General features: G+C 42.3%; 1 protein-coding gene across 2 annotated transcripts in view; it reads right to left on the bottom strand.

Annotated features, from left to right (window-relative positions):
* Window positions 1–23,601, bottom strand: part of LOC149180403 (L-ascorbate oxidase homolog) — a 247,467-nt gene that overhangs the window by 124,197 nt on the left and 99,669 nt on the right. The window lies entirely within an intron of this gene.

The following is a 23,601-nucleotide window of genomic DNA, read 5'->3' as shown; positions in this document are numbered from 1 at the left end:
TTGTCCTTGGAACCACCAGAGTTCTTCTTTCGGGAATGAGCAACATAGGCAGCATTTCTTTCATTATCAAATTCCTTCATCATTGTTTCTTCTTGCATACATCTAGACAGAAGCTCATCAAAGTTAGGGATGGTATTATTGTTGAGAATGGTAGTTGTGAATACTTGCCATTCATATGGAAGTCCTCCAAGTGCGGTGAGAACCATCTCACGATCAGCTATTGTCTCCCCAATAGCTAGCAGATTGTTCCTGGTTTCGGTCAACTTCATAAAGAAAGTTTGAATAGACTCGTCTCGGCCCTTCTTCATATTCTTCAACTTGTTCTTGAGGAATAGCACTTGGTTCACATTGTTTACTCGGAACATAAGTATCAGTTTGTCATACATCTCCTTGGATGTGCCTAGTTCAGATATGTAGGCAACCAGACTCTTATTTATGGATTCCCTGATCAGCAGTTTTGCTCTGATTTCTCCCTTCTTATACTTGTGTTTAACAGCAGCAGAGGCATTTGATGGAGGTTCTTGAATCTTCCCTGTCACATGATCTAGGAGATCATGATCTTCTAATTTGAGATCTAATAACATCTTCCAGGCATGGAAGTCATCACTTCCAGTCAGCTTGTCATTCTCCCTGAATTCAAGCTTAGAGGAATCCATTTCCTTCGATGATGATTGCTATAGATAGAGTTTGTCTTCACCTCAGCTTTGATACCATGTAAAGTTTTGTAGATGTTCTATGCTAAGAGCAATTTCACTTTTCTCACAGCAATCATACAAGTAGATAAGCAAAATGCAGATAGAACATATAAGCAGATCTTACAGAAGACAAATCAGAAACAAGAAAAATGTATGTGTTTGTTTCGGCGGTCAACAGGATGCTTCAACCAGCAAAGTCTCCTTTGGTCAGCCAGCCCAGCATGTGTCACAACAACCCTCCAACCAGTAGATGAGTCAACCCAAGTCAGTTCTACAAAAGTCAACGCTGTCCTGAAAAGTCAACGCAGGGGCAGCAAGCTAAAAGTCAACGCAGCAGCAAAACGGTCAACCCTTTGACCTCGATTTTTGTGCCAGGTAGTATGGCCTTCAAAAATCGAACCTCCCACAAGTTTTCAGCTTGTTTGGACCAAGCGTTGACCAAAGTCAACGCTGGTCAAACTTCTGCAAAACCCTAGCAGCAGAAACCCTAGCAGCAGAAAAAATCCTCTTCGTGCTTCCCACGTGTGGCTGAAATTCGTCCTCCAGGTAGCTCGTACTTTTTAGGATGAGAGAGGAAGATGTGAGCTGTGTTGTGATCAAATTCTCTCCAACTTTTCCTGTATATATATATCCATCAATGAGGGTGTGTGACACATCTGTTGGGCATGTGAGCCTACATTACAAAACTGGCTGACCTTTGCACATATAATTTATTAAGAATAATAAATTCAAAATATAAGTTCTGCTCATCGGATTAAGACTATTTTTATATGGATTTTACACCTCTCAGAAAGAGGAATCCAACAAAAATATTAGCCTCTTAATCTGAGCATCAGAACATGGAGTTTGGACCTAGTTGTCCAAATTTAACATTTTTCTTGGAAATATGTCTAATGTGTGGAATTATTGTAACTAGCCCAATCTCTTAGTTCCCTAATTTATTGAATATCATTATGAAAAATTGTTTGGTTGTAAATTGCACATGTTACTCATAGAATGACAATAGAAGAATGTTCCTAGTGGATGGAATTTTGTTCTTCTTCCATGAAAAATCATAGATATTGAGTAGGTAATTTTTGAAGAGTGTTTGCTAGGGCATCATTCTTTGACCTCCTTCAAGACGAATTTGGCAAATTTTTAATCATCATAGACTCCATAGCTGAAGAATTAGGCATTGGTCCAAGCAAAATTGATGGTCAACCTTTCCTCCTCTCTCTTTTCTTCTCTCCTAAATTTTCGACCCCTTTCCTAGATGACCTAGCTAGGGCACCCTACGAAATTCCTTAGAGGAGGTACTTTTCAAATCCGCTTGGACACGAATCTAAGTTGGTGTCTCCTCTAGGGAACCTCAAAGTTTGGTTGAATTCCCACAGTTAGTTTGCAAGAAAATTTGTGCCCTAATTGTGTCTTAAGAAACTTATCTTGAGTGTCTTGCATAAAGTGGTCTTCTTGAAGGTCTTATGAACATAGTATTCAAAAGAATAAATCTTACTCAACCCTTCCTTTTGTCTTACCTTGACCTAGTGAACACCTCAGAGGAATTTCTTCCCACTATTATTCATATACCCTAGGTCTTGTGTAAGCCCTAATTGGGTCGCTCAAGGATAGCAAAAGCTCATTTAAAGTGATAAATCGTGTTGCAAAGCTTCTTGATGGGTCCTGTCTCATCTTGGATGTCTTGATTCTAGGCATACCTTACATCATTGCATATTTCAAGCCCTAGGTCTTCCATGGAGAGCATTTCTTAAATCAAGCCTTAATTGAGCCTGTTCTTGAATGGGCTTAGTGGAATCACTTCACATACATCATTGATCCTTCCTTTCTCAAGTGATTCTTATCCCACTGAGACTCCTCCCATCAGTGAAAGTCTGTAAAGACCAGGGGACATTGGCTGATGTGCTAGTCAGTCTTTGTCCCATTGTTATCACTTGGTCTAGCCCATTGTCCTATAGGGTTTCCCTTCTTAGGGCCTACCCGATTGTGTGGTAACAGGGTTGCTAGCTGGTTCGCTGTCCCAAATAGGAGAAAAGTTTTCTCCTAGAAGGTTACCCATTTTGGTGAGTAACAATACTCTTAGAGAATTGGGAGATATGGGGAATCAATAGGCCTCACAATGACTCCCAGTGCTTATTGAAAAGTTACCAAGGAGGTGTTTCCTAGCGCTTTTTACCTAAGCCTAGGGAAACAAGTGAACCCACCTTTTTAGAGTGACTTTATGAGACCATTAAAGTCGTGACTTTTTAGTCACTTTATGAGGTGAAAAAGTACATTGTACTTTATAATTTTAAAGTGACTTTATGAGGCGAAAAGGTACATGGTACAACAAGTTATTAAAGTGATTAGAGGAAGTCATTAATGAAGGGGAAGATCTGAGAGGGAGTCAATGTGAGATTAGATCTCCACCCTTGATCACGAGAAGTTGAGATCTAATCTCAGCCCTTGATCTTAGGGATAGGTCTTCTCATCCTTGTGGAGACTGAAAAGGAGGAAAAGGCAAGATGAGGCTCATTCTTCATGTGAAGCTTTTGGAGAAGATGAGAACGTTGAGATAACAGCCATTTGTTGAAGGAGAGATCGATTTGTCACAAGGAGAAGGCAGCTACAAGCACACATTTCTAGAAAGAACTGTGGCACATAAACCAAGGAGGCACAAGTACAACATCTCAAAGTTCTAGGAGAAATCAACGTGATTTTTGAGGCAAATCCCAGCAAAAATTTCGAGGGAGTCAGTGCATTTATTGCATGTCTAACAAACAAATTTTGCGGAAGATTTGCAAGTCTAACAGGTCCGAAAATCAAGGAGACTGAGTGTTGAAATCAAAGTAGCTCCAGCACATTAATTGCAAGTCTCATAGCACAATGTTCGAGGAGGAAAAAGGTCAGACAGAGGCATAAAAAATAGAGAGCCTGTGTGCTGAGCAGTGGCACAATTTTCAAGGCTGAAAGGTTTGAACAGTGGCTCGAATTCCAAGGAAGAGATTCTTGGACTGTGGCACAAATTTCCAAACAAGGGCACAATTTTCTAGGAGTTGGCCTAAATTCTAAGGAGGGAGATAAGTATTCCTGTGTTGTATTTAATGCTGTAAATTTTCTCTGAGAAAAGCAAATAAAATTCTCTTCCTACTGGTTTTCCCTTCGGGGTTTTTCCAGGGTCTGACTGACCAAAAATTGTGTTTAAATTGTTCATGCTTATGAGAAATTTTATCCGCTGAAAGTGAAAAAGTGGTTGTGGCCTCTAGTCTTTATATTGAATATAAAATTCAGTTTTAAATCAGCAATGAACATGGGGTTTGGGCATTAAACTCGATCTACAAATGAAATTGAAACCGATTGGGACTACAGGACCTAAACTTTGACATGGTATCAAAGGACCAAGTGAACCTACAGTTGATAAAGTGCAACCAGCAAGCATAAACCAGCCTATATACTCAGATATTTGTGGTTGAGAGGGAGAGTGTTTGCTCATTTTCAGCGTTCGGAAGCTGTGTTGGTTGAGGTGCAGATGACTACTGGTTTGAGGGTGGAGGATAGGTTGAATGGGGTTGAAACTTTTGGATCATGGAAGGAGAGGATAGTCTTGTTGCTTGAGGAGTCTGAGATGTGGGATACAATCGAGACTGCAGTACAGCCTGTTAAGTTTTGGTAGCATCGGATGTGCTCTAGCCATGAAATTTGGTGGAGAGGCTAAGACACATGAGATCTCCAAGACCTAGAAATCGTTTTGAGAAATTCTGCCCAGATGAAGACATATTAAAATAATTAATTTTTTTTATTGGTTCCTAAGTCTAAACTTAGGAAAATAAAAATATTAATGTGTATTAATATAATATGGGTGAGAAAGTTCTAAATGACAAGGATCAAACCAGTTCTATTCTTAGCCGTTGATTAGGGACGTAATCTCGGTCGTTGAATCACCAACAGTACAAGTATAAGAGGAGGCTTGAGGGTCAGTTGGAGATACACCAAGAGAGATCAAGAATTCGATTTTTTGGGCGAGGTTTGCTAAGGAAATCGAGTTAGTGATTAGTTGCAGTGAGGGGCAGTTCAGTAAGGGATTTCCATCCAAGGCTAAAGAATACATAGCAGAGAGGCAATGAAGTGTTGGGAGAGATAGCGCAGGCCCTAGAAGGGCTAACGCAGAGGCCGTAGGGGCTGATGCAAAGGGCCGTACAGGCTGACGCAGAAGTCGTAGAAGGTCACTTAGCTCTTGGAGGAGTGACGCAGTTCCTGAGCAGTGCTTGGAGCAGCGTTCGCTATCCAGCATAGGGAACAGACGGAGTCGTTGTGGGGTTTGATCATCTGTTTGCTAATTTGACGAAATATCTTTCTCTGGATAGAGGTTCTACTGCTGAGGAAATCATCTGCTGGGTGAGCCATTTCTGGCACCCTAGTTGTATTCATGAAATCTGCTTAATAAAACAAACCCTCTTTATGCTACACCGGTTTTCCCGAATTGGGTTTTTTTTGGGGACGATTGTCCAAAAATAATGGTGTCCCTTGTGTTATTGTTTCTGTTTACTTCAGTGCATGATCTGTATATCTGCGAAGGTTGCAATAGTGTTTACTTGGATGTTTATGCAATTAAATAACTTGTTAATATAAAGAACAAGAAGAAGATTGTAAACCAGTAATTGTAGCAAGGGTTTCTAATGTGTTAGATTCAGGAATTTTCACACAACCACCTAGTAATCCTATTCAGCTGCAAAAATTCAACAAGCAAAATGTGAAAGCTTATTGTTTTTCCACGATATTGGAGTCTAGGATAGAATCCTAAGTCATTGATGCTACCAATCCAAGTATCACAATAAGACTACTTTGCACAACGAAACAACATACAACAGTAAATTTACTAGTGCACAAAATATACACAACTTTTTACGAATTTATACAACAACCCAACTTCATTATATTAGTCAATCTGATAATACAACAGTCTAGGGTTCCCATAGTAGGGATCATGGCACTCAAGTTTCTAAGTCTAACAGTTAGAAACCCTCCATGTACTTTCTGATTTATTCCTTCCTTCTTGTTGTGATTAATTAACAAGTTATTTATCATGTAAATACTGAAAATAAACACAATTACATGTTGAAGTTTCTAAGTTTACTCAGATTAAAAACCCTTCATGCACTTTTCCTGATTTATTCCTACCTACTTGTTATTTTTCTTTAACAAGTTATTTAGAAAGTAAATACCGAAAATAAACACCAGTGCATGCTCAACATATTACAAATCAGCAACTAAAAGAAACAAGAACAAACACACCACATGACACCATTACTTTTAGACTGATGTCCCCGGAAAAACCCAATGTGGGAAAACCGGTGTAGCTATCTGAGGATTTTCTTATTAAGCAATATCAGAGTACAATCTGGGTGTCGAAACTAGCCTACCCAACAAACAATTTCCTTGGCAGTAATACCTCTCAGTTTCTAACAAATCTACTGGCTGAAACCCCAGATAATCCTTCCGGCAGCTACTCAGCACCAATCTGCCCCAGAAACTCCAACGTCTGCCCAATCTCGACTGCGTCAGCCTCTCCTAGCCCAGTGTTGGCCCTGCGTCAGCTTATCTTGGCCTGTGTCAGCCCCAGGAGGCCCTACATCAGCTACACTTGCCTCTTTGGTGCTCTGCGCAGCAATTAGCTGCCTCTGCGTGGCCCTGCGTGAGAACTAGCTACTCCTGTGTCTCTCTCTCTAGTTGCTCTGCTGCTCTCCCGTCACTATCTCTGCCTCTCTAACTCTCTGTACTCAATGCCCCTCAGCTACTCTCCGATCACTAATTCTATCTCTCTTAGCAAACCCCGCTCTAGAGAATAGAATGACTGATCACTCTGGTGTATTCCCCAAGTGAGCCTCAAGCCTCCATTTATAATTTGGTTGTTGACATATCAACGGCCGAGATTAAGTCCCTAATAAACGACTAAGATTATATCTGGCTTGATCCATGTATTTTGGACCACTCTAACACAGATTCATATTAATACACATTAATTTTTTATTTTCCCTAAGTTTAGACTTAGGGACTCCATTAAAAATATTAATTATTTTAATATCTCCTGATCTGTTTAGAATCTGCCCAAACCCGTTCTGGGTATTGGAGATCTCATGTGCCCCAACCTCTCCACCAAATTTTGTGGCTAGAGCACATCCAATACTACCCCAAATCAACACTCCCTCTTAGCGAGGACTATTGCATCTGCACTGCACCTCCTCTCATCATGTTGCATCTTGCTACCCACTGCTACACTGCAACTCAGTTACTGAGAAGTAAGTAACTGATCTCCCAACTGACCTCCCTGTTGGGCTAGAGACACCCACTGATGTTGAAGCTCCCTCTGTCACTGACAAGTGCTCCCTCTCTGACCTTTGTGCTACTGCAACAACTCCCTACATCTCGCACCGTTTCACACCTCTATGTGCCTTCTTGCACTGGTGCACCACTCCTGTGACTCTCGCACTGCTGCAGCCTGCTAGCTCTGCGTTGTCTCGGGACTTCTGCACTGCAGCTCTCTCTGCCACTCCATCTGCATCCATCTCTACCCACTCAGCCAATCCTGCTACTCCTCGTCAGAGGCCCCGTAGCAAGGTCTAATCCAAGACGCTGAGTACCTCGAGGATCCTACCCCTCATCGCCTATAATCCATCTGACTACAGCGCGATGTCTCCCCACTTCCGCTCAAGTGGCATGTGTGCACTCATGGCACAGTCATCGTCTATCAAAAATTCCTTCTCTGCCCGTGTTGGCGCTGGCATAATCTCGGAACACTCTCCATTACTCTTCTTCCTTGGGCACTGGGTCGCATAATGACCCATCTCCCCACAGTGCAAGCACTTGATCTTGGAGAGGTCTTTCCTCTTTCGCTTCTCCTGCTTTCCCTCAGATGCTAGGGACACATCCTCCTCCTCCTGCTTGACCTTGATCCCTTTGTTGCTGCTACCTGTCTTCGACTATCGTCTGATCTCTTCCTAGCGAAGAGTTGCCCACTTCTCTTCCCAAGGTGGGAGAGTCCCTCTGCCTAGGATACTCTGGACAAACACTTCCCAATCGTCTGAAACAGCATTCAAGGTTGTCCTCACCATAAGTTCCTGATCCAGTGTCGCTCCTATACCAGTCAACTGGTCTCGACTCTCATTTAATCCTCCGAGGAAAGTGTCAATCGATTGACCCTTCTTCATCTGATACGTCCTCATCTGGTTCTCGAGCAGCATTCTTCTCTGCACAGAAGTATGCTGGTACAGGTTCTTGAGAGCTTCCCACATCTCAACTATTGTTTCCTTCTCGATTATATGTGATACCACATGATCCTTGACCCCATCAAGGATAATGCACTTGGCCCTCACCATCGCCTCTTCGTAATTGTCGTTATCATTAGGGTCAACTGGGATAGCTATAAACTTCAAGGCGAAGTTCTTGACACAATTCCTGTCAAGCACTGATAAGATTCTGGCCTTCCAAACTGCGAAGTTCGATGCTCCGTCCAGTCTATCATGGTCTCTTACCCCGTGTAGTGCCATGACGCTCCTCTACTTCCCTCCTGAAAGTTCTTTGTTCGACTCCTTTGAGTCTCTACTTCCCGTCTGGAAGTTCTCTTATGGACTCCCTCTGAGTCCTGATTTCCCTCCTGGAAATCCTTCTGCCACTTGTCAAGATGCCTCCTACTCTAATCGTCTTATGCAACTGCACTGCTAATCCAGGTTCCTCGGCTAGAAACCCTCAGTAACAACTCCTCTGGCTCTGCTCTGTCAAGTATTGTTCTGACTACAATACCACACCAGCTCCTCTCTGCAATATTTCTGTAACCTTCTAGACTCCAGCAACTGCCTCTCTGTGAGCCGCGTCAGCCCCTCTCTGCCTCATGTTGGCTCTGCGTCACCCAAGATGGGTCTGCATCAGCCCTAGGATGCCCTACGTCAGCCCTCTTTCCCTTTGCTTCAGCAACGCTGGCCTCTCTGAGGCTCTGCGCAACTCCTGGTTTCTTTTGTGTGGCTCTGGCTAGTTGTGCGTCACACTTCTTGGCTTTTGCGCTGCTAGAAACAGCGTTTGTCGCCTCGGGACATCTATTTTCTACTACTATTGCTCCGCTCGGCTGATGTATTTTAGTCCTATTGTGATCTGCAATCACGCTCTGATACCATGTTGAAGTTTCTAAGTTTACTTAGTTTAGAAACTCTTCATGCACTTTTCCTGATTAATTCCTACCTACTTGTTATTTTTCTTTAAGTTATTTACCAAGTAAATACTAAAAATAAACACCAGTGCATGCTCAACATATTACAGATCAACAACTAAAAGAAACAAGAACAAACACACCACATGACACCATTATTTGTGGACTAATGTCCCCGGAAAAACACAATGTGGGAAAACTGGTGCAGCTATTTGAGGGTTTCTTATTAAGCAATATCATAGTACAATCTGGGTGCCGAAACTGGCCTACCCAACAAAGAATTTCCTTGGCAGTAAATTTTCTCAGTTTCTGAGAAATCTACTGTCTGAAACCCCGGATAACCCTTCCAGTAGCTACTCAACACCAACCTGCCCCAAAAGCCCCCGTGTCTGCCCAATCTGGACTGCATCAGCCTCTCCTAGCCTAGCGCTAGCCCTGCGTTAGCTACGCTGGCCTCTCTGGTGCTCTGAGCAACATTTAGCTGCCTCTACGTGGCCCTGCGCGAGCACTGGCCGCTCTTGCGTCTCTCTCTCTGGCTGCTCTGCTGCTCTCCCGACACTATCTCTGCCTCTCTGTACTCAATGCCCCTCAGTTGCTTTTCGATCACTGATTCTATGTCTCTTAGCAAACCCCGCACTAGAGAATAGAATGACTGATCACTCTGGTGTATTCTCCAAGTGACCCTCAAGCCTCCTCTTATACTTTTCCTGTTGACATATCAATGACCGAGATTAAGTCCCTAATCAATGGCTAAGATTAGATCTGGCTTGATCCATGTCTTTTGGACCACTCTAACACAAATTCATATTAATACACATTAACATTTTATTTTCCCTAAGTTTAGACTTAGGGACTCCTTTAAAAATATTAATTATTTTAATATCTCCTGATCTGTTTAGAATCCGCCCAAACCCTTTCTGGGTATCAGAGATCTCATGTGCCCCAACCTCTCAACCAAATTTCGTGGCTAGAGCACATCTGATGCTACCCCAAATCAACACATGCTCAACACATTACAGATCATCAACTTAAGGAAACAGAAACAAGCACACAAATGACACTGTTATTTTCGGACTAATGTCCCCAAAAAAACCCAATGCGGGAAAACTGATGCAGCTATCTGAGGGTTTGATTTATTAAGCAGTTTCATAATACAATCAGGGTGCCAAATCTAGCTCATCCAACAGAGAAAAATATCGGCAGTAGTACCTCTCCTTCGGAGACAGATGCTCCGGCGGAAACCCCGGATAAACACTCCGGCAACTCCTCAGCTCCAATCTACCCCACGAAAAACCCCAGCGTTAGCCTCTAGGGACTGTGTCAGCCTCTTCTGCCCTCTGTGTCATCTTTGTCGACAGTTCCCAGCAGTTCCGGATGTTCCTGACAGTTCCGACTTCTGTCCTTTGCGTCAGCTTTTCCGACAGTTCCGACTGTTACCGGCAGTTCCGGCTTATGCCCTCTATGTTAGCTTTCCTGGCAGTTCCAGTTGTTCTCGGCAGTTCTATCTTCCCTTTGCATCAGCTTTCTTGGCTGCTACGTTGATCCTCCCGACACTATCTCTGCCTCTCTGCCTCTGTATTCACTGCCCCTCAGCGGCAACTCCAGATCACTCTCTCAACTTTCTCAGCAAACCCAACCCCAGAAAGTCGAAATCTTGATCTCTTGGTGTGTTCTCCAAGTGACCCTCAAGCCTCCTCTTATACTTTTCTCGTTGACAGATCAAAGACCGATATTAAGTCCCTAATCAACGGCTAAGATTAAATCTGAATTGATCCATGACTTTTGGACCATTCTAACACAGTTTTATGTTAATTCACCTTAATATTTTAAATTTCCTAAGTTTAGAGTTAGGGACTCCATTAAAAATATTAATTATTTTAATATCTCCTAAACTGTTTAGAATCTGCCTAAACCCTTTCTGGGTATTGGAGATCTCATGTGCCTTAGCCTATCCAGCAAATTTCGTGGCTAGATCACATTCAATGGTACCCCAAATCAACAGAAGGCTTATTGTTTTTCCACGATACTGGAGTCTAGGATAGAATCCTAAATCACTGATGCTACCAATCCAAGTATCACAACAAGACTAATTTGCACAATGAAACAACATACAACAGTAAATTTACTAGTGCACAAAATATACACAACGTTTTACAAATTTATACAACAACCCAACTTCATTATATTAGTCAATCTGATAATACAACAATCTAGGGTTCCCATACTAGGGATCATGGCACTCAAATATCCACTAGTACAAGAATACAAAATACAAGATACACCGATGCTCTAGGTGATGTAGCATGCAATCACAGTTGCTTTGTCATACTCGTATCATATACACTGTGGGTCCTTCGCTTCCGTTCTATAACACTTGCCTCTATCAATGCACCAACTCCTTTAGCCCATTAAACTCGACTCTCCAATCTACTCTCTTGTTGACCGTTAGTCCATCAATGCATCAATTGACAAAAGATGATTTCCTATTAATTGTTGAACTTTGGATGTGTTCAAATGCCTCCAATCAATCTCATATTTATGCATTTCCTCAAGGGCTTCAACAATTTCCCTTGTGGGCTTGTCCAAGTTGTCATAAGTCCTCCTGAGTCCTAACAACGAGCCAACTTGAACTCTTCTTGTGCAATCCCACACATTAATTTCAAAACTTATTTCTCCACTTCTAGAGCTTGGATTTGAGTGATTTTCATTGCCTTTTTCTTCTCTCGACATCCTCTAACATCTCAAACCAATACATGTCAAAATCCCTAGTGGTTTCACACCCAAGAGCTTCGGTGCAAAGCCCACACCTTGGGTACCAAGCCCGCAAAGTATTTTTGTGGTGCTTCAACCTCCAAACCCTGAACCCTAGAGCTTGGAGTACCTCTCAAGCTACCAAATCTCAACACTCCCTCTTAGAGAGGGACATACTTCCAAGATTAAGAAGTAACTCATCATCATCACTGTCACTACTCGCAACACTCCCCCAACTCCTAGCACCCAAAACTATAGCAATCCTTGTAGCATGGACTACACCTCTCTCAGAAGTGTCACTGTCACTAGAAACCTCCTATTTCTTCTTCTTCTCTTGAATCGTTTTCCAATCTCTCCATGATTCCTTCGTGGTAAGATGTAGAAGCACCCTTGCTTCCCACTGACTACACTCTCTTCTTGGGTTGCACAATCTCCCCCTGATCCCGCAAACTCCCTTTAGAACTCGACTCCCTTTGAGACTTTGGAACCTGGAACTTCTTCTCTAGAACTTGTACCTAATTCTTTGGAACTTGTACCCTGTTCTTCTTCTTCTTCCCATGATCTATAGGCTTGCTCGTCAGCCTGTATAGACCATTCTCTCCAAACCCAATCACCACAACTATAGTGCTAAAGACTTTCCACCTGGGTCTTGCCTTTCCATACTGGAACAAGACCCCAAACCCCTTCTACTCGATAACTGAGACACACATCATTTTATATCTGAGTCCTGGTACAAATAGTACATCCTAAACTCGCATCACATGTCTTCACTCCATCCTGAATGGCACGACCCCTAATCCTCTGATCTCTTTCTGACTCTTGTCACCCAACACCATGTGCAACTTCGAGTCTGACTTAGCTAGAGTCTAAACACCTCCTCTGACCCTGTCATATGCCTCGATGCTCCACTATCCACATACCATGCAGCCTCATCGATGGTAAATTGCGAGAAATGAGAGATCATTGCAAAGTCCTCTTTCTCCAACCTCGTGTTGAGATCATCTATCTCGGTAGAAATGGCGACACCTATGACTTGCTTCCCTTTCTTCTTCTCATCATCTCCTTTCTTCATCGGACATCTGGTCAAAAACTGACCATCTCGCCACTGTTGAAACACTTGATCTTACTCAACTTCTTTTTTTGACTCTTCATTCGTGTTGCAAGTGTCACGTCATCATCTGCAGCCCTCTTCTTCGGATGAAGATCCTCGTCTCGCAACTCTTCATGAATGAAGATGGCCTACAACTTGTTCCAGTCTGGCACCTTCTCCCTGGCAACAATCCCTTTGATGAAGGGCTTCCATTCCTTGGTGAACCCTTTCAAAGAAATCCTTGCCATTTCAGAATCTAAAACAATCCCTCCATCGGCGGGAAGCTCATCTTTCCTCTGAGACAACTTCATTATATTCGAAGTCACACCTTCACCTAGTATCATCTTGGTGGCCTTCAACTTATCTTGTAATGTTCATTTTGGGGTAGCATCGGATGTGCTCTAGCTTCAAAATTTTGTGGAGGGGCTAGAATACATAAGATCTCCACAACCCAGAAATCGTTTGGAGAAATTCTACCCGAATTATGAGTTATTAAAATAATTAATATTTTTAATGGGGTTCCTAAGTCTATATTTAGGAAAATAAAATATTAGTGGGTGTTAATAAAAATATGGGTGAAAAGCTTCTAAGAGATGAGGATCAAGTTTGTTATAATCTTAATCGTTGATTAGGGACTTAATCTCGGTCGTTGATTCATCAATAGGAAAAGTATAAGAGGAGGCTTGAGGGTCAATGAAAGATACACCAAGTTGATCAAATCAGTTCGATTTTTCTGGGGCGTGGTTTGCCGAGAAAATCGAACTAGTGATCTGAGTTGTAGTGAGAGGGGCAGAAGCAGAGAGATGGATCGGAAAGGATTTCCAAGCCAAAGAGTACCAGGCAGAGAGGCAGCAGTACCATTAGAGAGGCAGAAACAAAGAGTATTAGGCAGAGAAGTAGTAGCATCAGAGAGGCTGCACAGAGGCCTACGTAGCCCAGGAAGGGGATCACGTAGTGCTGATGCAGGGCAAGAGAGTCTCTTGCAGTGGTAGTGTAGGATATTCGTCAAATGTTTGAGATTTTGCTGAAGAACCGAGGTTCTGAGCCGGGAGGGCTGAATGGCAGTCTTCTTCCAACAAATCGATCCAGCAGAAGGGGTGACGTAGTCTTCTATAGGCAAGACGCTGGCCCAGGCAATGATTGTGCTGGTATTTCGCAGTGCTTGCTAGAGTCAAGCCACTCAGTCGATCAGTTATGACTTGGAGAACGAGGTAAACCCTTGTATGTATTTCTTTTGGCTGAGATTTCTCTGAAAGGTTAGCCGGTGTGAGAGGCAACCTGTTGTACTCAAATTCTGCTTGCTTAATAATACAAACCCTCTATATGTTGCACTGATTTCCCGCATTAGGTTTTTCCGGGGACGTGTTGTCCAAAAATAACAGTGTCCCTTGTGTGTTTGTCTCATATATTTTCAGTTTATGATCTGTATGTCAATGTAGTCTGCAAAATATAAATAACTTGTTGAATGTAATAACAAGTAGGAGATGATAAACTAGTGATTGTAGTAGGATTTCTAATGTGTAGATTCAGAGATTTTCACATGTAATACCAACACCCTATTCTCGTTCTTATTCTAGAACAAATTTTGAAGAGCATGCCACATCTCATGGGATGTGTTCTTCCTGGACAAATGAGGTATTAAAGTGTCCTTCACACCATCTAAGATGATCAACTTCGTCTTTGTATCCAACTCCTCATAGAATTCTAGCTCCTTAGGGTCAGTTGGCTTCTTGATTGCTTTCTCAGCAAATTCCCAAATCCTGTTGACCATCAAGACCAACCTGATCCTTTCCCTCCATGGACTATTGTTGTATAACCCTTCCAACCTATCCTCATACCGGAGACCAACCTGCAACTTTGACGTTGTGTGATCCCTTCAACAACAATGTAACCAACTCCCTCTCAAGTTGTACTTCGTTGTGCACAGTGTGAGTCACTGGCCCTTCAAAGTAGCTCTGGTACCATGTTGTTTTTCCACGATACTAGGGTCTAGGATAGAGTCTTAAATCATTGATGCTACCAATCCAAGTATCACAACAAGCCTACTTTGCATAGCGGAACAATATACAATAGTAAATCTACTAGTGCACAAAATATACACAACTTTTTACACATTTATACAATAACCCAACTTCGCAATTTGATAATACAACAGTCTAGGACTCTCATACCAGGGATCATGGCCCTCAAATCTCCACTAGTACAAGAATACAAAATACAAGATACATTGATGGTCTAGCGAATGTAGCATGCAATCACAGTTGCATTGTCATATCCCTCTTTCAATGCACCAACTCCTTTAGGCCACTGAATTCGGCTCTCCAATTTGCTCTCTCGTTGACCATTAGTCCATCAACACATCAACACATCGAGACTCCCATCGAGTTGTTCACAACTCCGTTTATGAAAAACTCTCAAATGCCCACTGCTACTCAAGGACTTCTTCCCACTATAATCTTCCTGCGCTGCTCCAATGAAGACTAACATAGGGCAGGAGGGTTGCCACCTATCATCATTAAATGTCGCTTCTCCAATAATGAACACGGGTTGTCAAAAACTACTCCTGGCTGGCCAAACCTTGAGCTCTTCTTCATTGCCTCTCTTGGAAACCACCTTATTCTATCAAGGTGTTGCACTAGGCTATTCTTGGTCCACTCTCACGTTGCCCTCCAATAGACCACGAGCATCCAATACCAAAACCATCCATTAGCATCAAAATTCAATTTTAAATCATCAACACATACCTTGTTCTAGGACTGTCCACAATGTTGTAACTTTTGGTCCTGGTTAGGGTTGACATCAAGCTACTTCAGCACTCAATTCTTTCTCCAAAACCCTTGCTACAACTGTAACCTCCTTCCCTGATCTTTCCCTCCTTCGCTGACTGCTAGGGCTAATTCAAACCCATTGTAAGGTCTTCTAGCCCTCACAAACACCTTCGTCCAGGTCGGGAATGATTGTGGCTCCTAATCAAAGGATTATCCCTTGGTTTCTAGGCCTTTCCGCCCTCACTACAAGGTGATAAAAGCCTCTGTTCAGATCTGCAATGTCACAAGGACCTGCATCTAGGAGAAGACCACCCAAACATTAATCGAACCAACCCATAATTACCTCTAAGTCATGCGACCTGCCTCTGCTGCTCCTCGGACTTGTCAAACCCAACAAAAGACCTCTAAAGCAGCCCCTCAATACCTTGGCCCTCTCCTTGAGTTGCAGCTGCCACAGAAAATGATTTCCTATGAATTGTTGCACTTTGGATGTGTTCAAATGCCCTTGTGGGCTTGTCCAAGTTGTCATAAGGCCTCCTAACACCTAGCCGACTTGAACTCTTCTTGTGCAAGCCCACACATTAATTTCAAAAATTATTTTCTCCACTTCTAGAGCACAAATTTGAGTGATTTTGTTGCCTATTTCTTCTCTTGAGGTCCTCTATCATCTCAAATCAACACATGTCAAAATCCACTAGTGTTTCACACCCACAAGCTTGGGTGCAAATCCCACACGTTGGGTTCCAAGCCCACAAAGTACTTTTCTGGTGCTTCAACCACCAAACCCCGAACCCTAGGGCTTGGAGTACCTCCAAAGCTACCAAATCTCAACAAGGTTAAGAGGATGCTTCTTGATGCAATTAAAGACCACCTTATACCTCATGTATTAGGGAAGAAATTTACCTATGAGATGTCGGATTCCCTAATAAAACTTTACCATAACACCAATGATAATAGGAAGACGGTGTTACGTGAGAAACTAAGAAACACCAAGATGACCAAGAATGATATAGTGAACTCATACCTTACCAAGATCACAGAAGTGAGAGATGAGTTGGCTACCGTAGGAGAGGCTATCCCTGATGACCAATTGGTCAAGATGGCATTGAGTGCTTTTCCCAAGAAGTGGGATGGATTCACTGATCGCATTGTTGCTAGAGAGCATCATCCAGATTGGAGGAGGATGTGGGATGATTTTATCCAGGAGGAGTGCCAAGAGTGGCAGCCATCATGGTGGGATTGATGAGCAGGAGAATGTTGCCCTCACAGCTAAGGGCAAGAAGAAACCCAAGAAGGGGTCCACTTGTGGGGCCAAGCAATAGAAGGCGAAACAAAAAGTAAAAGAGAAGGACATGAGAAAATTGAGATGCTATGCTTGTCAGAACATGGGTCATTGCCTTTCAGTGTCCCAATAAGAAGGGGAAGAAGAAGGGTGTTGCAACATCAACCCAGGTGGATGAGTTTGCCACCAGATTTGACACAAAGTTTTCCTTAGTGATGGGTATTGCCACTAGTGTTACCTCTCCTAGTGTCTAGTATGTAGACAATGGAGCTTCTTGCCATTAGTGTTATAAGGATTGGACCAAACTGGTTTGCACTGTTCTGTCCAACCATTTTGAGGCAAACACCAGATGGAGCCAGTGCCTTGAACCATTTTTTATCGGTTCAGTATCGAACCAGACAGTGTTGTAATGGAACCAGCCAGTTTGGTACCAATTCAATAAAGCCGCATAGAACATAGCGAGTGCAGCATGTTCAACTTTTTTTCTTTTAATTTTTGTCTTGGCTAGGCACTAGCCCTAAATAAGTGCCTAATATTCAAGCTTATGGCCCTACTATTGCTATGCAATTCATCGTAATGTTAAATTCTTGAAGTAAATGTTACATTCTCCTTTCAGATGAAAATGAAAGATAAGGGAGAATGTAACTTTTACTTAAATTTTTAACTCTACTATGAAATGACTCAAGATGTTTGAGAGTGGTTTCGACCTCATTGGATTTCATATTGAGAAAGTTCTCACTCAAAATCCAGCAGACTTAATAGTTTTTCAGGATTTCAAGGTTGGAGAGAATGAATGTTTCCATTGGATTTTGTATGTATGAGGGTATCAAACTAGCATTTAATCAAGAGCACCAATTCCTCTATGTACCTTGATGTTAGTGGCATTGTTTGTTGAACTCCTCTATCATGATCCTACCAAAAATGTACCAATCATGCAACCAAAATCTTGAATTGACATGCTAACCATTTTTTATCTTATTTTAGTGTTTAGAGGATGATATTGATGACGAAGATCCCAATATAGGCAAATATTTTGATGATACTCAAGTATTTGTTGTAGCATGGTTTTTTTTGGATGTTAGAGGTCATCTAGGTCTTGTTTTTAAATGTATTTTCAGTGTAAATATGGATTACGCTCAATGTTATTTTTGTTATGTGCACCCTTACATGCTTTATAAATGAAAACTTTGGCTTATTTGTGTATAGATGGTTGGATTCTTATGGATGCACATGAATATATGTGGTCTTCTTTAAATTTTGAATATTTTATTTGTTTTTCACTGACCGTTTTTTGGGTCCTGTTTTTTTTATTTCCATCCAGTTCTGGTAAGTTCCCGATCCGAGGGGCCTACCAATTCGATGACCAGTATAGTTATGATAGCATTGCTCACCATATGACAGGTGTCAAAGAGCACTTTAGAGGTCTTACAGAGAATGATATAGATTGGAGATGGTATTTGGAGATGATTCCAAGGTCAAAGCAGCAAGTGTAGGGACTACATCCTTTCAGAGGGAGTCACAACCCCCCTTGAAAGTGACAAAGGTGCTATATGTTCTAGCGCTTAAGAAGAATCTAATTTCAGTTCCCAATATTAAGGACAAGGGATATGTGTTGGTGTTTCGAGATGGAAAATTACTCATGTATCCGAAGGTATCCAATATCACTTCTGCTAGAGTGATTGGAGTTTGTCATGGGAGACTCTATGGATTCATGTTCCAGCCTACTAGAGCCTTAGTGTCGATGACCAACAGCAGTGATTTGAGCGAGTTATGGCACAAGAGGATGGCCCACTTGCACCATGGAGCATTCAAAGTAATGAGGGAGATAGTTACAAGTTTACAAGATTTTAGTATTGAGCATCATGATGTGTTCAGGTGGTGTTCTTTGGGAAAGTACACCAAGACTCCTTTCCTGAGCAATGACAGCAGGGTAGAAAGTGTTCTTGATTTGATTCACTCTAATGTATGTGGTCTGATGTTTTCCGTCTCCTTGAGTGGATTTTCTTATTACGTCACCTTCGTTTATGACTACTCCATGAACTAGATTTTCTTTATGAAGACCAAGGATTAGGTCGATAAGAGGTTCCAAGAGTTCAAGGCTCTTGCGGAGAACCAAACAAGGAAGAAAATCAAGGCCTTGAGGACAAATAATGGGGGCGCGTATACCTCCAATGAGATGGATATGTATGAGAGAGGACATCAGGAGAGAGTTCATAGTGCCATATAACCCACAACAAAATTGGGTGGCAGAGAGGAAGAATAGGGCCATAGTTGGGGCAGCGAGAGCCATGTTACATGATTAGAGACTACCTTTCTTTTTATGGGTTGAGGCTTGTAACATAGTTATATATCTGCAAAATAGGAGTCCACATACAATTTTGGGGTTTAAGATTCCTAAGGAGACTTTTTCTAGGAAGAAGCCTAAGATTGGGCACTTTAGGATTTTTGGGTGCCTTACTTATTCACATGTCCATGAGGAGAAGACAACAAAGCTAGAACACTCCATAGAGAAGGGCATCTTTGTGGGTTACGAAGAGACCTCTAAGTCCTATCGTATATATATTCCTAACAAAAGAAAAGTTGTCCTAAGGTAAGATGTAATGTTTGAGGAGGAGAGGGCCTTGAGGAGGTCACAGGAGGATGATCATGTAGAGTAGCAAGCTCTTCAGTAGTTGAGTACATCATAGGTTTTAGGATCATTGGGTTCATGCTCCTAAGGGTCAAAAGGATTACTAACATCTGTGTGACAGGTTCTCCGGTTTCAAGATCACAAGGCACAGATTCCTAGACTACAGGGTCACCACAGGCCACAGGGGCATCTTCATCAAGATTTAGGCTCCAGGGGAGGATGTTCCAGTTACCCACCGCCTGTGGGTAGTATGCATACAAGAAATTTTGTCTCCTAGATTGTCCTCAACCGACATCCAATAGCCCCTTGCAGCCACCAGATAGCTTGATGTGCCATTATCTCCGCCACCCAAGCCAGCCATATGCTCCCTCACCCATCTGTTAAGATCGTATGTTTGAAGGTGGGCCTTCCAAACCAAAAGTTATAGCTTTTCATTGTGTAGTTAGGTATTTTTGTTTACTTATCATGGACACTTGGGGCATGGATTAGTGGGGCTATTCAGTAGAAAGAGTGGCCTTGGTTTGTACTCTTGTCTTCTCCATCCAAATTGATGGTTAACCTTGTACCCTATTCCTGTGGGATCTCCCTTATTGGCTATTATCCTTAGGGGTGGCACTACATGAGAAACCTCAATTTTGGTTGTGTGGTCTCGCTTTCCGACACCATATACATCACTCCCCTCTGCACATTATAACCCCATTCCCCATATTTCCCATCTGGTTCCACATTTGTCCATTAGGTCCACAAGGAGTTAGTCTTCTCCTCCCCTTGTCCACACCTTGGGTCATGACTAGAACGATGCCATGGAGGTTGATGCAGCTAAAAGAAAAGAAAAACATAATTTGGTCACTCTCACCAAAACGTACAATAAAATCCAACTGATGGCCAAGACAAACAAATTTAGGCCATGGGCAAAAGCCAAACATGAGCTCTACCCCTATCATCATGGCCATCACCCTGGTTCCTAGGGCCCCTCATATTGGCCCCTTACATAATTAAGGAACCCATGATTGTTCCAACCCCTAGTGGGCGATGAACTTCCCCACCTTAAGGGGGTATTCACTGTTATATCTTACATATCATGCTCTCATACCTTAGAGTCCTGCGCATTTACAAAAGAGAAATCTATAAAAGGTAAAGAGCATATGATGAAGGGTGGCAAAATAATGGTCGGGGTAACTCGTGTGCTACGATTGCTCCCTCCTACATTCATATACCATGTGTGACCTTCCCTTATTTTAGCTACCCTTGTATTGTGGCATGTGGCTTGAAGCCTTCCCCTAATGCCCCACTCCATTCCATCATTATTTCACATACCACCTGCCATTTGATGGATGTACCATGGACATGCCACCCCCTTAGAGACTGAAACCACCTAATAGAGTCTTTGGTTAACCTTCTTCTTGAGCTTGGAGACACTTGTATGTTTTGAAGCCCATTATGGAAGGGCATGCAGCTATGAAGTGTCCATTTGGTTCCATGATTTGTACGCTCATTTACTCAATTGCACTAATGTTTCGTTGTACTGCAAAGCAAGGGGACACATTGGGTCTTATACAAGATTACATGTGGGATGTAATGTCCCTTTTTCTGGTGTTCCTTATGACATGGTTAGGATGGACTTTCAGAGTTGAGGGCAGATAGGTCACAGGGGCAAGTTGGTTACATCAGCGATCCAAGGGCTTTTGGAGGGGTTTTGAGGAGTTTCTATGAGGTCTGGTGGCATTTGCTTTATTACTCCATCATCCGCACAATTTGCCTTTTGTTCTGGTGCATTTCGACAACTTTCAAAAAACATAGTTATTATTGGGCCTGACTCAATTAATTACTCTTATGGTGGCATTCCGGGAGGAATAAGTCACAAAACACCTTCGTTGGAACCAGAACGAGAAGATCTGCAATATGGGATGGTTAGATATGAGTTTCAATGACCTAAGGAGACATGTGGTCAATTTACCGTTTTCCTGCGTTAAAAAGAATATTTTAATTGAAATAAAACAAGGAAAAGTACACCATGATTAAAATAATAATAAAATAAGAGGTTGTAGAAGAGTCCATCAGATATATAAAAAAGGAGGAGGAGACTGTTCGAGGACATCTTGGATTTGACATTACTTCTTGTATGAGAGGTTGAGAACCCGATTCTTTATTTCATGGGTCGCCGGAGGACAGAAACCCTAGGGTGATTTTGGTGACAGTGGACGGAAACCCACCTCATCTCCTTGGTGGATTCAACCAGAGTTCACAAGTGCAGTGATTGATTTCAGTTCAGTTTTGGGAGGCTAGTGCAGCATTGGAACAGATTTGTCGAGGCCAGCTTTTCATCTCAGCTTTTTCTTTCAGAGAAAAAAAGCAAGATTTGATTATATTAAGATAATATAACTGTCTGTGATGTACATAAAGGTGGCATTTGAAGCCACAGTCTATGATATAGAGCATGTTCAGAAAACAGATAGTCCAAAAAAAACTTCATAAGGCAGATTGACATGTGATTTAACAAAGACTGAAAAGCATATATGCATCCACATCTTGGATCAGAATTACCAAAATACAAAAAACAGATAACTGTTGGATAGCTATGCTGAGATTGATTCATATAGCGCAATGGTGCGGAGGAAAATATTGGAAAAAGGAGCTTTTGAATCCCGGAAGATATTGTGGTTCCTCCAGATCCAGGCGCACCATATCATGATGATGAAAAGGAAACTCATTGGCTTTTGTTGGGAGCTCCACCAGGCGAAAGCTGCATGAATAGAGTCAAAGACAACATGTGGAAAACCAAAATAAATTGCTAAATCATACCAGATAAGTTGTGAAGATCTGCATTGGACAAACATATGAAGATTTGTTTCTTCGTCGGATTCGCACATCGTGCATCGGCTGGGACCTTGCCATCCTCTTCTCCTCAGATTATCCCATGAGAGATTCTTGTTGTAGTAGACCAGCCATGCGAAGAAGATCATCCTGGGGGGCATCCAGATTTCCAGTAAGACATGGGGAAGATTGGGGTCGCTTGCAATGCCCTTGAAGAGATGATGCCGAGATAGATCTCCTTCACGCGAGCAGGGTCCTGGGCGCTTGACCAAACAAGGCAATCCGATGTGCCATGTCTACGGATTCCGCTACCTTTAAGAGAAGATTGAACGGCGATCCATGAAGAGCAGAGGTCATCGGGGAGACGAAGGTCATTCGCGTCCTTCCATTGGGGAACAGAGCCATGCCAATCAGAGATGAGATGGTTCCAAGTAAAAAATCCTTTTCTGTGTAGAGCAAATAAGAGAGGTTCAGGGAAAGAAAAAGATCCCCGGCAGCAGGCAATGGAGTCAATACCGATAAAGATACGATGGCCCGAATGAATTTTCCATTTGAGATTTTTAAGGAAGAGACTCTGTATTTTCCGGAGACTTAACCAGATGGTTGATCCCTGTTTGGTGCCTATGGATCTGGCTCTGTACCAGAATTCAAGATTTTTTCCTTTTAGATATTTAAATTTGATAGTGTCACTCCATGGACTTTCTCCAAAAGTCCCACGCCATAGCGTTTTGCATAAAAGGGCCTTTTCAAAAGATCTCAGATCCATTAACCCCCACCCACCCAGGCGTTTAGGCAAGGAGATATATTCCAGTTTGGAGAGGTGGATTTTCGATCTCTCCGACTTACCACCCCAGATGAAGTTGGTCGTGATTCTGTTTAGCTCATGAATAATACTTGCCGGGAGAAAAAAGAGGTGCGCCCAATAAACGACCATCTGCAACAATACTGATTGGGATAAAATGACCCTGCCTGCTAAAGATAAGCTTCGATGTTCCCAGGCTGAAATCTTTTTATAAAATCTTGCGGTTAACCAGAGCCAGTCTAGCTTAGAATAGCCTTTTGCCTTGAGGTGAAAACCCAGATATTTGAGTCCCTCGTATATGGGTTTGGATTCGATGCCAAATAATTCTGAAATCATTTTTACTGTTTCCATATTGTCAGAATTATAATAAAGAGTGGATTTCCTTTTGTTGATATATAGACCCGTGGCCTTTTGAAATCTGTCTAAAATGCACTTCAAGCTGTTCCATGTTGATATACAGAGCATTGCGAAAAGGAGAACATCATCAACGAAGAGATTATGCGATATATCTACTTGTCTGCAGATCTTTATAGGCATACATCTGTTGTCTGCAACTGCTTTGTTGATGTGAGTGCTAAGAGTATTCATGGCTAAAATGAA

Source organism: Pinus tabuliformis, chromosome 3_2 (genome assembly GCF_031772625.1).
Source record: "Pinus tabuliformis cultivar Carrire ecotype Pingquan chromosome 3_2, CPIR1, whole genome shotgun sequence".
In the NCBI taxonomy this organism is placed as follows: domain Eukaryota; kingdom Viridiplantae; phylum Streptophyta; class Pinopsida; order Pinales; family Pinaceae; genus Pinus; species Pinus tabuliformis.
This window is presented reverse-complemented; position numbering and strand designations above follow the sequence as displayed.